The sequence below is a fragment of the Stigmatopora argus genome, chromosome 2, assembly GCF_051989625.1.
Source record: "Stigmatopora argus isolate UIUO_Sarg chromosome 2, RoL_Sarg_1.0, whole genome shotgun sequence".
Taxonomy (NCBI): domain Eukaryota; kingdom Metazoa; phylum Chordata; class Actinopteri; order Syngnathiformes; family Syngnathidae; genus Stigmatopora; species Stigmatopora argus.
The window spans coordinates 18,947,123-18,957,500 of NC_135388.1; the positions used below are offsets into that span (position 1 = coordinate 18,947,123).

The 10,378-nt window shown below is 39.9% G+C and overlaps 1 protein-coding gene across 12 annotated transcripts in view; it reads left to right on the top strand.

Moving 5' to 3' along the window:
• Positions 1-10,378, top strand: part of tjp1a (tight junction protein 1a) — a 103,536-nt gene that overhangs the window by 42,552 nt on the left and 50,606 nt on the right. The window lies entirely within an intron of this gene.

A 10,378-nucleotide genomic window follows, 5' to 3' on the forward strand; every position in this document is an offset into this window, starting at 1 on the left:
AAGCAACTCACAAGTAAACGTGTCCGCGACTGCTCCACCACTAACATCCCTTTATATATTTTATTATATTTGATCACAATTAAGCAAGATTGGAGAACAGTAATATAATTATTACTGTTATGCTTTTGCATATGCTACTAAACATGAATGTCCAATGTTTACATTGTCATATAAACAATATGGTATCATACCTGTCAACCCCGGCCAATTGCTTCCCTTATTAATGATTGGCACATATTTACTCACATAGGGTGCACTTAAAAATCGAAACTTTCTCCAAAGTGGACGGAGTGCTCAATCAGTATAGACTAAATTCAAGATTCTGTAGATGTTACTGTATGACGTTGACAGCTTGACTGTCTGGGTACATCAATATACTATTCGCAATATATTTATATAGTGAAAAGGCGGACGTGTGAAAGGGGAATCTACGTGCGCATGACAATATTGGCAGTTAACGATGACGTTTTCGTCTGCGACCAGTGATCGAGACGACCCGGATTAGAGCCGAAATGGGGAAAACAAGATCGGTTTTACAAAAAAAATGTACTTAAAAAATCCCCTACAATAGTTATTATACAGCTTACAAAATTTTAAATGATCAAAAAATAGAAGTGCTGAGTACTCGAGACTAGTCTTGGTTCAAGATAACATCTGACGGTCTTGCTCAAGTCTCGGACTCGATGTTTCTTGCCTCAATCTTGGTTTGCTCTTTGTCTTGAGCCCCAAAAGCTTTGATTTTGAACTGGTTTCAGTGATTTCTGGATTCAGGGCATGTCTCGGTTCGGTGTTGGTCAGGGTCTTGAACAGAACACTTTACTACAGAGTAAAAAAGAAACAGCATTTCTTTGGTGTTTGCAGCAGCTCTGGTTGTGAATACCCAAAAATAATTTGTCCAATGATATCCAAATAAAGCATTTATTCATTCATTTTTCGAACTATTTATCCTCATAAGGGTCGCACGGGGTGATGCTGGAGGCTATCCCTGCCAACTATAGGCAACAGGCAGGAATAGGCGAGGCAATTGCAGGGAACAAATAGACAACCATTCATTCAGAACTAGGGGCAATTTAAAGTGTTCAACCACCTTACCATGCATGTTTCGTGGATGTGGGAGGAAACCAAAGTACCTGGAGAAAACCCACGGAAGCCCAGGGAGAACATGCAAACTCTATACAGGGCGGAGGACCTACATAGGATCAAACCCTCAATCCCAGAACTAGAAGGCCACGCACTAACCACTGGGCCACGGGGCCGCCCACATACAGAATAAAAAATTTAAAAAAGGAAGATTGAAATAGTATTAGAAGTACCTAACCCGGTGTTGTAGATCTTTTGAAATAGGTTCTCAGGATTGCCATGGGGAAAAGGGTATGACTCATGCATCATTTCATTTAAAGACATTCTTTAAGCTAAATAAATTAAATAGTATTTTACATATAGTGATTTCCTAACGACAAAACTATCTCTCTTTGTGACAAGGCGTATGCCCTCTCTCTTCTGACTGATGGTCCAAACCTTTCCATCTCACCACTTGGTATGCCATATCGATCCGGATGTGCACATTGTTTCGCTCCTCACGTATGAGTGCACAGAATCTGTCTATAGACTGTACAAGAGGGCACTGCAAATCTCTGCCCAGCGCCCAATTCTACCATGACCCAACTCAGACCCCCACAGTGCCCACCCCAAGAGAGGTGGCTTAGAGTGGCTTTTAGGTCCACTCCCTTTCTGCTGAGTTCATCAAGCCAGTCCTTTGAGCAGGGAGTCAGGCCATCACTGCCTTGTGGCTCGTTCTTTCTTTTCAGGCGACAAATGTGCTAAAACAGCACTGCGTAATCATTTGGCATTAGGGGCTGTTGTGTTGGGCATTAGCGGCTAGAAATGACCAGTGGGATGTTAGAAAAATGTGTCTTGACAAGAGAGAACCAAAGCTGATGAGTCTAGATTCTGGCACTGGACGACTAGAGGATTAGTCAGCTAACACAGGCCAGAGCTTCTGCACGGTCGGGTCCCATCACATCTCATCACTACCAGGCTTTAAGCGGGGCCCGTGGCTGCCGTGTCCCCGTACGCTTCTCTAACTCGCTAGCTCCCATTACCATCCTCCAACGCTTCTCGTTGCGAAAAACACTCTGTGCCCTCATCAGTGCAGCATATGATGTCATAGCCTGAACATGTTAAGTGGCTGATGAGGGCACTGGTTTGATGGAGGTCAATCTTTCTTTAGCAAAAAGTCAAACATACTGTAAAACCTACATGTTCTCTTATCTGTCAAACAGAAGGAGATAACATTGAAAACATTGACAAATTTGTTATCACACATGAAAGCTTCATTTAAAAGACAAGCTGCTGTATCGTAAATACATTTACCGTTTTTCCTGGATTATAAATTGCAGTTTTTTTCATAATTTGCCCGGGCTTGTGACTAAAATTCAAATGTGATTCATGTATATATGTTTTTTTTCTCAATATGGGCATGACGTTTTTGCAACTGATTCACTGGAAAAGTAGTCTACGTACTTTGTTTTCATTCATTTGTCTGGTGTGCTTCATGGTGTTGGAATGTAGCCGTATCAGGCAGTACCAAGGCAAGAGTCACTCCTATGGGAGGTCCTTTCTTCAGGCCAACACTGACCTCACTGGACTTAACACAGTCTTTCATTCGTTCTCTGACTCTATGATGCATTAGAACTAAATTCAGCACTGTCTATCTGCACACCTGTCCTTGTGTCTTTCAATGTAACACTTTCTACTCTCAACTTTTCAACCTTGTGTGAACTTTTCACCGCCTTGTTTTAGCTTGTCTCTTTCTCTATTCTAACTCACTTCTCGTCTCAATTTAGTAACTTCTTTTTCCTTTATTTCGTCCTACTTTCCTTTTTACATGCTTTGTAAATCCCCGAATTTTGATTTTGTTGAAAGCCAGGTCCTCACCTAGCTCCTATTTTCGTGTTGGATTTATTTTCTTATTGATTCAGCAGCATAATTTACATAATTTTCCTGTGAATGATTAAATTTTCAGAGTTAAGCAAAGAAGCCAGTGACCTGACATGTAACACTGGTCAATACATGCAGTATATGTTGTTTTGAGCTGATGTCACCCTGAATGAAACACAGTTCAACAGAATGGCTGATTCATGTTGCTTGACCATGGTGATAATTATTTATCGACATATACTAGTATTGTTTGTTGTTATTATTAATGCTATATAAATTTACTATTTATTTACTGTTTCTGAATCCTACAAAATCAGCTCAACATGTATATGCATAAACTTTTTGTACGTTTTGCTTAGGTGTATAATTAGTACATCGGCTGTTTTTTGGTGCTTGAGATTACAAGGTATTAAATCATTGTATTTAGGAAAATAATTTTGCTTCTCTTGGAGTCATTTAAGACATTAAAGAAGCATTATGCCAAATTTGCACTTCAATTATTAATGTAATGTGCCTAATATTTCAATAGACATTAAAGACATTCCTAGATGGTTAAACCCAGATTTTCCCAAGTCAACACTCAGCACCTTTTAGTTTTTATTGTTTTGATTCAGTGTTTACAACAAATTTCCAATCAGGCAGTTACTAGATTGTTTCTTTGTCTTCTGACTTGTTGCTGTGTAGGCTGAACTAAAGTTGCCACTTAATCGCAGTCAGAATTAACAATGTTGTTTCATTCCGGGTCTCAAATTAGTAGTGACAAATGCAGACAAGAGACAAGAATTTGCATTGAAGTTGCTTTCGCTCAACGGAGACAATTAAAATGGAAGACAATTTTATGCCGGCTGAATGCAGTTGCACGACTTTCCTTGACAGTTAGTGTAACTTTAGAGTTTTCCTCCAATACTTTAACGCATGTTAACTGACATTTGGAATTTGGGTGGAGTCACCAGTTTGTCCTCCGAATCACACAATAGCAACTGCTTTATTCGTGACTTTGTTTTCAAAATACTAGTACTCATACGATATCATTGATACTTTACCTTTCTAAAGACATTTTGTTTGCAAGATGCAGATTCTTTAGCCCCTCCATGAGTCGTGATCTTATTGAGTAAAAATGTTATGAGCCTAGAAGCAAAATTGTCTCTGGATTTGTGTACATGGTAGGAGAAACACACCCTAGATGTGGGCAAATGCAAACCCAATTAGTGTTCTTTTATTGGATGTTTGTGTTCATCACAAATTGTCCATAATCAACACCATGTTCAAAGAAAAGGGTGTTCATATACACACTTGGCGTTTGACCAACTGCGGTGATTTTGTGGTCGTATCTTCGGATTTCTGGTCTTATTTCTTGGAGAGTCAGGTGAAGGGAATGGCAGAGCTGTCAAATCATCATCGTATGCTGTTTTACTGGCTCTGATTGTTGGGAAAGATGTCAACGTGATCCAGTAGAATCGTGTTTTTTGTCAAAAACTGCTGTAAATGTATGGCCATGTTCCATGGCCATAGGTTTCCATTCACAGCTCTAAATGAGCTATGCCTTGGTCCAGGGAGAGGCAGGGACAATTAGTCTGAGTTAACCATGATCCCCACCTATATTGGTGGCTGACTGCAGCTTTGGCCTTAAAGTGGTTAGTGCTTAACGTGGCGGCAGTCTCCGTATCCATTGGTGGTCACCAACAATAAAGGATCCCATCAAGCTGAGAAAGAGTCCTATGCTGTGTTTTTTTTTCTTTTTCTGAGGAAGTCCTGGGTTAGCTCATCGGTACCAGCTTCCCGAGTCGAATGCCGCTTTGTTTGTCACTGAGGCCAAAACCTGTACATGGGAAGAGTTCAGTGTGGCGAAGAAGAAACACTTAAAAGAAATTCTGTTGCACCACTTAATGTCTCCAGAGGGGAAACCAGTGCACCGTCAACATTATGTATGTATAGGGGGATGTGGCATTGGGAACCTCAATTTAGGATATTGCAAGTAATTGGGTCAAGAACCTCTTCAGTTCCAACACTATACCTCTCAATGAGGAAGCAACATCCAGGAAGAGGTGGTAAATAATATAATTAATCTCTCTATCCTCAGGGTGCAGGGGGTGACTGAGATTTTCCTGAAGATCCAGAAAACTATTGAAGCCATAAGGCTGTCTTGGTTGACACTAGAGACAGTGCCTTCATATTGGCAGACCAGTGTGGTGGTCCCACATTTTAAGACGAGGGACCTGAGGATATGTTGCAACTATGAGGGGACCACAGTTCACAGCCTGCCTTATAAGTCTCAGCCTCTTCAAGGATTCTGAAGAAGAGAGTTCATTGGGAATCAGATCTCTGATTCATATAGATAGGTGAATGGATGGGCGGATGGATGGAATGACAGTGTGATGGGTGGTCGGGCAGTTAGGCGCCCAGGACAGATTCTTTTGCTGGTTGAAAATGTACTCTGGGAAGAAGCCCTCTGACTGGTCAGCTCATGATGGAAGTGTAACTGTGAATTTCACGTTGTAATCTTCAGTTGTAGATTTGTGTTCCCAGTGCATGGCTGCTATGCATCTACAGCTGCTCCCCGCATTAGACTTTTAAATCTTTGCTCTTCCATGAAATTCAATTACATGCCGCTTATAGTTTATGTCAAATGGCTCCTCAGTGACAACTGATTGCCATCGACAATGACTAACGTGTGCTCCAGCTGTTGACCTGCTTCTCAATTTATGTAGGACTTCTTATTTATTGCTTTTTGTCAGGCTTTTAATCACACTTACATTTTAGTGTGTATATTAGCATTTTGAAGGGTAAGCAATTCTTGAAGTGCACCAAACTGGTGAAAACAGTATTTAATTTGCAGCCGTATATATCAGCCAATTGGTTACAAAGAGGTCCTTAAATGAGCAAAATATAATGGTACCAGGGAAGTCATTGTCTACTGATGCCTGTTTTTTGCTTTCTCCAGCAAGTGATTGCAAAGGATTAGGGACTGCGATTAAACCTCCTCCAAAGAGGTAAGGTTTCACTCACATCTGTTGATTTGTTTGTTTGAAGACACCTGGAACGGATTAAATTGAAATTACACCGCTGTAATATTTCTTTTAACTACTGCCGTGGTGATCTAAACTTGCTTAGCTTCAGACAGCGAATCAAAAACATTTCAACTTGAACCTTCATTTTTTTACTTTTACCATCTCGCACAGAAAAAGAATTCGCAAGAATAGCTGCTATGTTGCCGCTGACTTTGTAATTGAACACCATGCAATATTTCAAGTTCCTCCATTTAGAAATCATGGAGGGGTCTGAAATTTGCATCATAGGTGCATGTCCACTGTAAAAGAGATAATCTAAAAAATATCCTTTAATCACAATGTGTGATTTTTTAAACCATTTATTTGTGTCAAACAGCTGATAATAAGTGTTTAATCACCTGTCAATCAGCTAGAATTCTGAGCCTCAAAGACCTGTTTGTCCACCTTTAAAAGTCCACCTCCACACTATGTATTATCCTGAATTAGATGTATCTATTTGAAGTTGTTAGTTGCATAAAGACAACTGTCCGCCCCATACACTTAGTAAGACTAAAACGTGTAACATGGACAAGGCCAAAGAGCTGTCCAAAGACACCAGAGACAAAATTGTACACCTCCACAAGGCTGGAAAGGGCTGCGGAGAAATTGGCCCAGCGGCTGAGTTGTTAGCGTGTCGGCCTCACAGTGGGGGGCCTGGGTTCAAATTCAGGTCGGTCCACCTGTGTGGAGTTTGCATGTTCTCCCCGGGCCTGCGTGGGTTTTCTCCGGGGACTCCGGTTTCCAACCACATTCCAAAGACATGCATGGTAGGCTGATTGGACACTAAATTGCCCCTAGGTATGAGTGTAAGCGTGAATGGTTGTTTGTCTCCTTGTGCCCTGCGATTGGCTGGCCACCAATTCAGGATGTCCCCTGCCTCTGGCCCAGAGACAGCTGGGATTGGCTCCAGCACCCCCCCCCTAATGAGGATAAAGCGGTTCAGAAAATGAGATGAGATGAGAAATTGCCAAGCAGCTTGATGAAAAAAGGTCCACTGTTGGAGCAATCATTAGAAAATAGAAGAAGCTAAACATGCCTCTCCATGCAAGATATCACCTGACCTGAAAAGAGCTGGGACCACTGTTTCCAAGGTGATTTGTTGATAATAAATTAAGGCATTATGATTTTAAAACATGCATGGCACGAAATGTTTCCCTGCTGAAATCAGCAGATGTCAAGGTCTATCTTACGTTTGTCAATCACCATTTAGATGATATAGAGGAGACATGGGAGAAAGTTCTGTGGTCAGATGAAAAATATCAGATCGGAAATGGAAAAAGCATTGCAGATCCCCAATTGGAAAGAGTATCCTAAAACAGATCAATGTGAATGTATTGTTTGTTTTGGTAGGGTTACATATGATGCTTTGACAGCTATTTAGTGTGTAAAATTAGTGCTGTTTAATAGTGGTCTCTAATACTTTTGGACTCACGATGATGAAGTTTAAGGTTTAGATTTGCTTGGATCCCACTTCCTTAATTAACTCCTCTGTTGTTTTGGCACTACGCATCATCATTTTCTTGCAGTATGTGCAAGCCTCTCTTGTTAGCATGTTTCTTCTGTCTGCAAACTTTGGCCTTTGCATCTCTTTTCTAACGGTAAATATAAAATAACAATTTGATGAATTGATAATGCTACTCTTCTTGGCTAGCCTGGCTAATTACATCCTGACCTTTATTTTTTATTTTTTTATTTTTTTTCTGTTGTTTATTCTAAATGGTTTGCTTTCTGTAGGTCTGTACTTTTGTTGATGTTAATTACCTTAACAGCTCCTGTCAAGTAGGTTGTCGCTCTGGGTTCCAACCAGCAGAGGAAAACTGCAGACAGAATTTGAAATGAATTCCAAATATGTATTTGTTTATGAAAAGATCTCAAAATGTGTAGTTTTAAACCTTCAAACATGTTAAGAAAACAAGAGCCCAGAACGTTGTAAAAAAAAAACTATTGCATACTTGCAAGATATTTATACAGCCACCAGTTACGTGGTCATATTGTTGTAATTTGATGATAAAAATCACATCTAACTGCAACCTGGTGACAGTTATTTAACACATTTCTGTTACAACAGCGGAATTGCTGTTATAGTCTTACAACGGTAAAGTCTGAAATGTTTTGTGGCTTTGTTCACTGCAAATGGATAGTTGTTTTTAGCCTATTTTTTGCAAGGCTTGAACAAACTATACAATTTTCAGAAATGTATGATATGATTAATCCACCTTTACACCCTATACTGGAAAACACACTAATGTCGTTTCAATCACTCTGGTGAGTAAAACAGGGTAGTATTGTTATGTGCAGTTAGGTTAACATTGTGTGCAAATAGGACAACAATGAGAGGAAAAGGATGAACTGTCCTTTAGGTATTTGCTGTTAAAAACGTTTACACACAGTGTCTTTTGTTTTAATGTGCATGTTTCAATTCAGACAGGCACATTTTCTTTTTATCTTAATTAGCACCATTGCTACCACTAAATCTGTTAATCAAATGGTATTGAATTGTTTGCATGAATAGATTGCAATGAAAACAACAACAACAACAACAAAAAGGTACCTCTTAAGCTTTGAAGTTAAGCGGAAAACTAATTCAAGGTCGACTGCAGTGTTTTGCACCAATGGCAAAAAAAATCTGAGCTGTTGAATGGAAGTAAAAACCTACAGTCTGTAATTTTCGAAATATGCAAAAATCGTCCATTTGTTGTTTGTCACATTTTAGTCACACTGGGGGGAAAAAACTCAACTTTAATGGGCAGTAAAAGTGAGATAAATTAGTCAAAATTACCTTGATAAGCGAGCTGAAAACCAAAGGCCAAGTTAAAATTATATATGAGGTGTAATAACTGACTCAACTATGTTTAATGCCCTTCCTTTGCCATCGCCACTGATTAACATGTCACACATAGCACACTGCACGTAAGCCACCTTTTTAAGTAATAAAGCAATGATAGGAATGAGTGTTTTTCTACCGTTTCTGTTAAATGTAATCAGGCTTATTCTGATGTGTGAAATGGCTTGGTACTATTTTTTTCTCCAAATCCATCAACCCAAAAAGATACGCTAAAAAATAGGCCATTAAATGTTCAACATGGATGAACAAGGACGAAACCAAATTTCACTTCACTGTTTTGATATCCGCAAAGGCCTTAAAAATATTGACCTGCAAGGATGGAGGTGAATTTGAGAGGATCTTGCTAATCCTGCCATCTGATAACAATCTACAGTCACAAAGCCTAGAAGAGAAGTGATTGCGGTGTACTGGTCTTCACTTATAAGGTTTGACCCTTTTTGAACATTGAGTTTTACACAAATCACAAAATTTACTTATGACATTGTAAGTACAGCCACAGTTTACCTGTTCGGCAGTGTTCTGAAAGATGAATTAAAACCCCCCCTCCAGTTTCCAGATGGTTTCAATTAGATTGAAGAAACAAAACTCTCTGCTGGACCTGCAGAATGGCCATGAGTCAACAGGGCATTTGCACACTCTCTTTCAGACCCCAAATTCAAGACAGATGGAGATAATAAAACAACATGGACCTCAGAGCTTTCACTCAAAGCCACTGGTTTGCATTGAGGCTTCTTTTTTTCTTCTCAACAAGGTTGTGTGCTTTATCCAAGCCATTGTGTGTATGAACAGGCAGCTCAGCAGCTGTACAGTGTTACTCAGTCTATTATTTGTCTTTGCACTGCTCAAGTAGCTGAGTTGAGTGAATGCTGTGATGTATTTCAACCGAATGTAGGCCTACATGGTTGCCTGATTTGCATGTGCCTACTCTTCCGTGAGCGCACCTGAGCTTTGAGCCGACCCGAGTTGTTACTTTTTTGTGGGATGCTTTTGTCTTTGTGTGTGCGTGAGGGAGAGAGAGGTTAAGAATCATGGGCAGCAATAATAGTGAAACGAGTAAGCACAAAGATAACTTTGATCCCAATGAAGTGTCATTAATGTCTTGCCTCCATCAGAACATCTGAGGCACGATCAGGTGTGGATTAGAGTCCTATGCAACGCCAAGAGGAAAGCTTCTGTTTTGTTCGCATTTTCAAGGATTTATAATTCATTTTAAAGACATATTTTAAACAATACCGTTCATTTAACAGAATAATGCTAAACATTTTGTTGTCTGCACTGCTTGATCCTGACAGGCGCTTAAGGAGCTTTAGGAGTGAGAGACTTGCATCAATACTAGTACGTATCTTGTTTGTTCCTCATTTATTTAACATGAGTGCGTGTGTTTTTTTAATGCCTGAAGAGTAAAGGGGAATAAGTATGGATGCTGGTTTAGAGAGGTTCTGGATCGACTTGGTGTGTCCTGGTTATTCTTGCCTGCAACGCTGAGGACAAGTCTGCGACTTCTGACTTATTGTATTTTAGCCCAGAAGGATTATGTCTGGTGGGA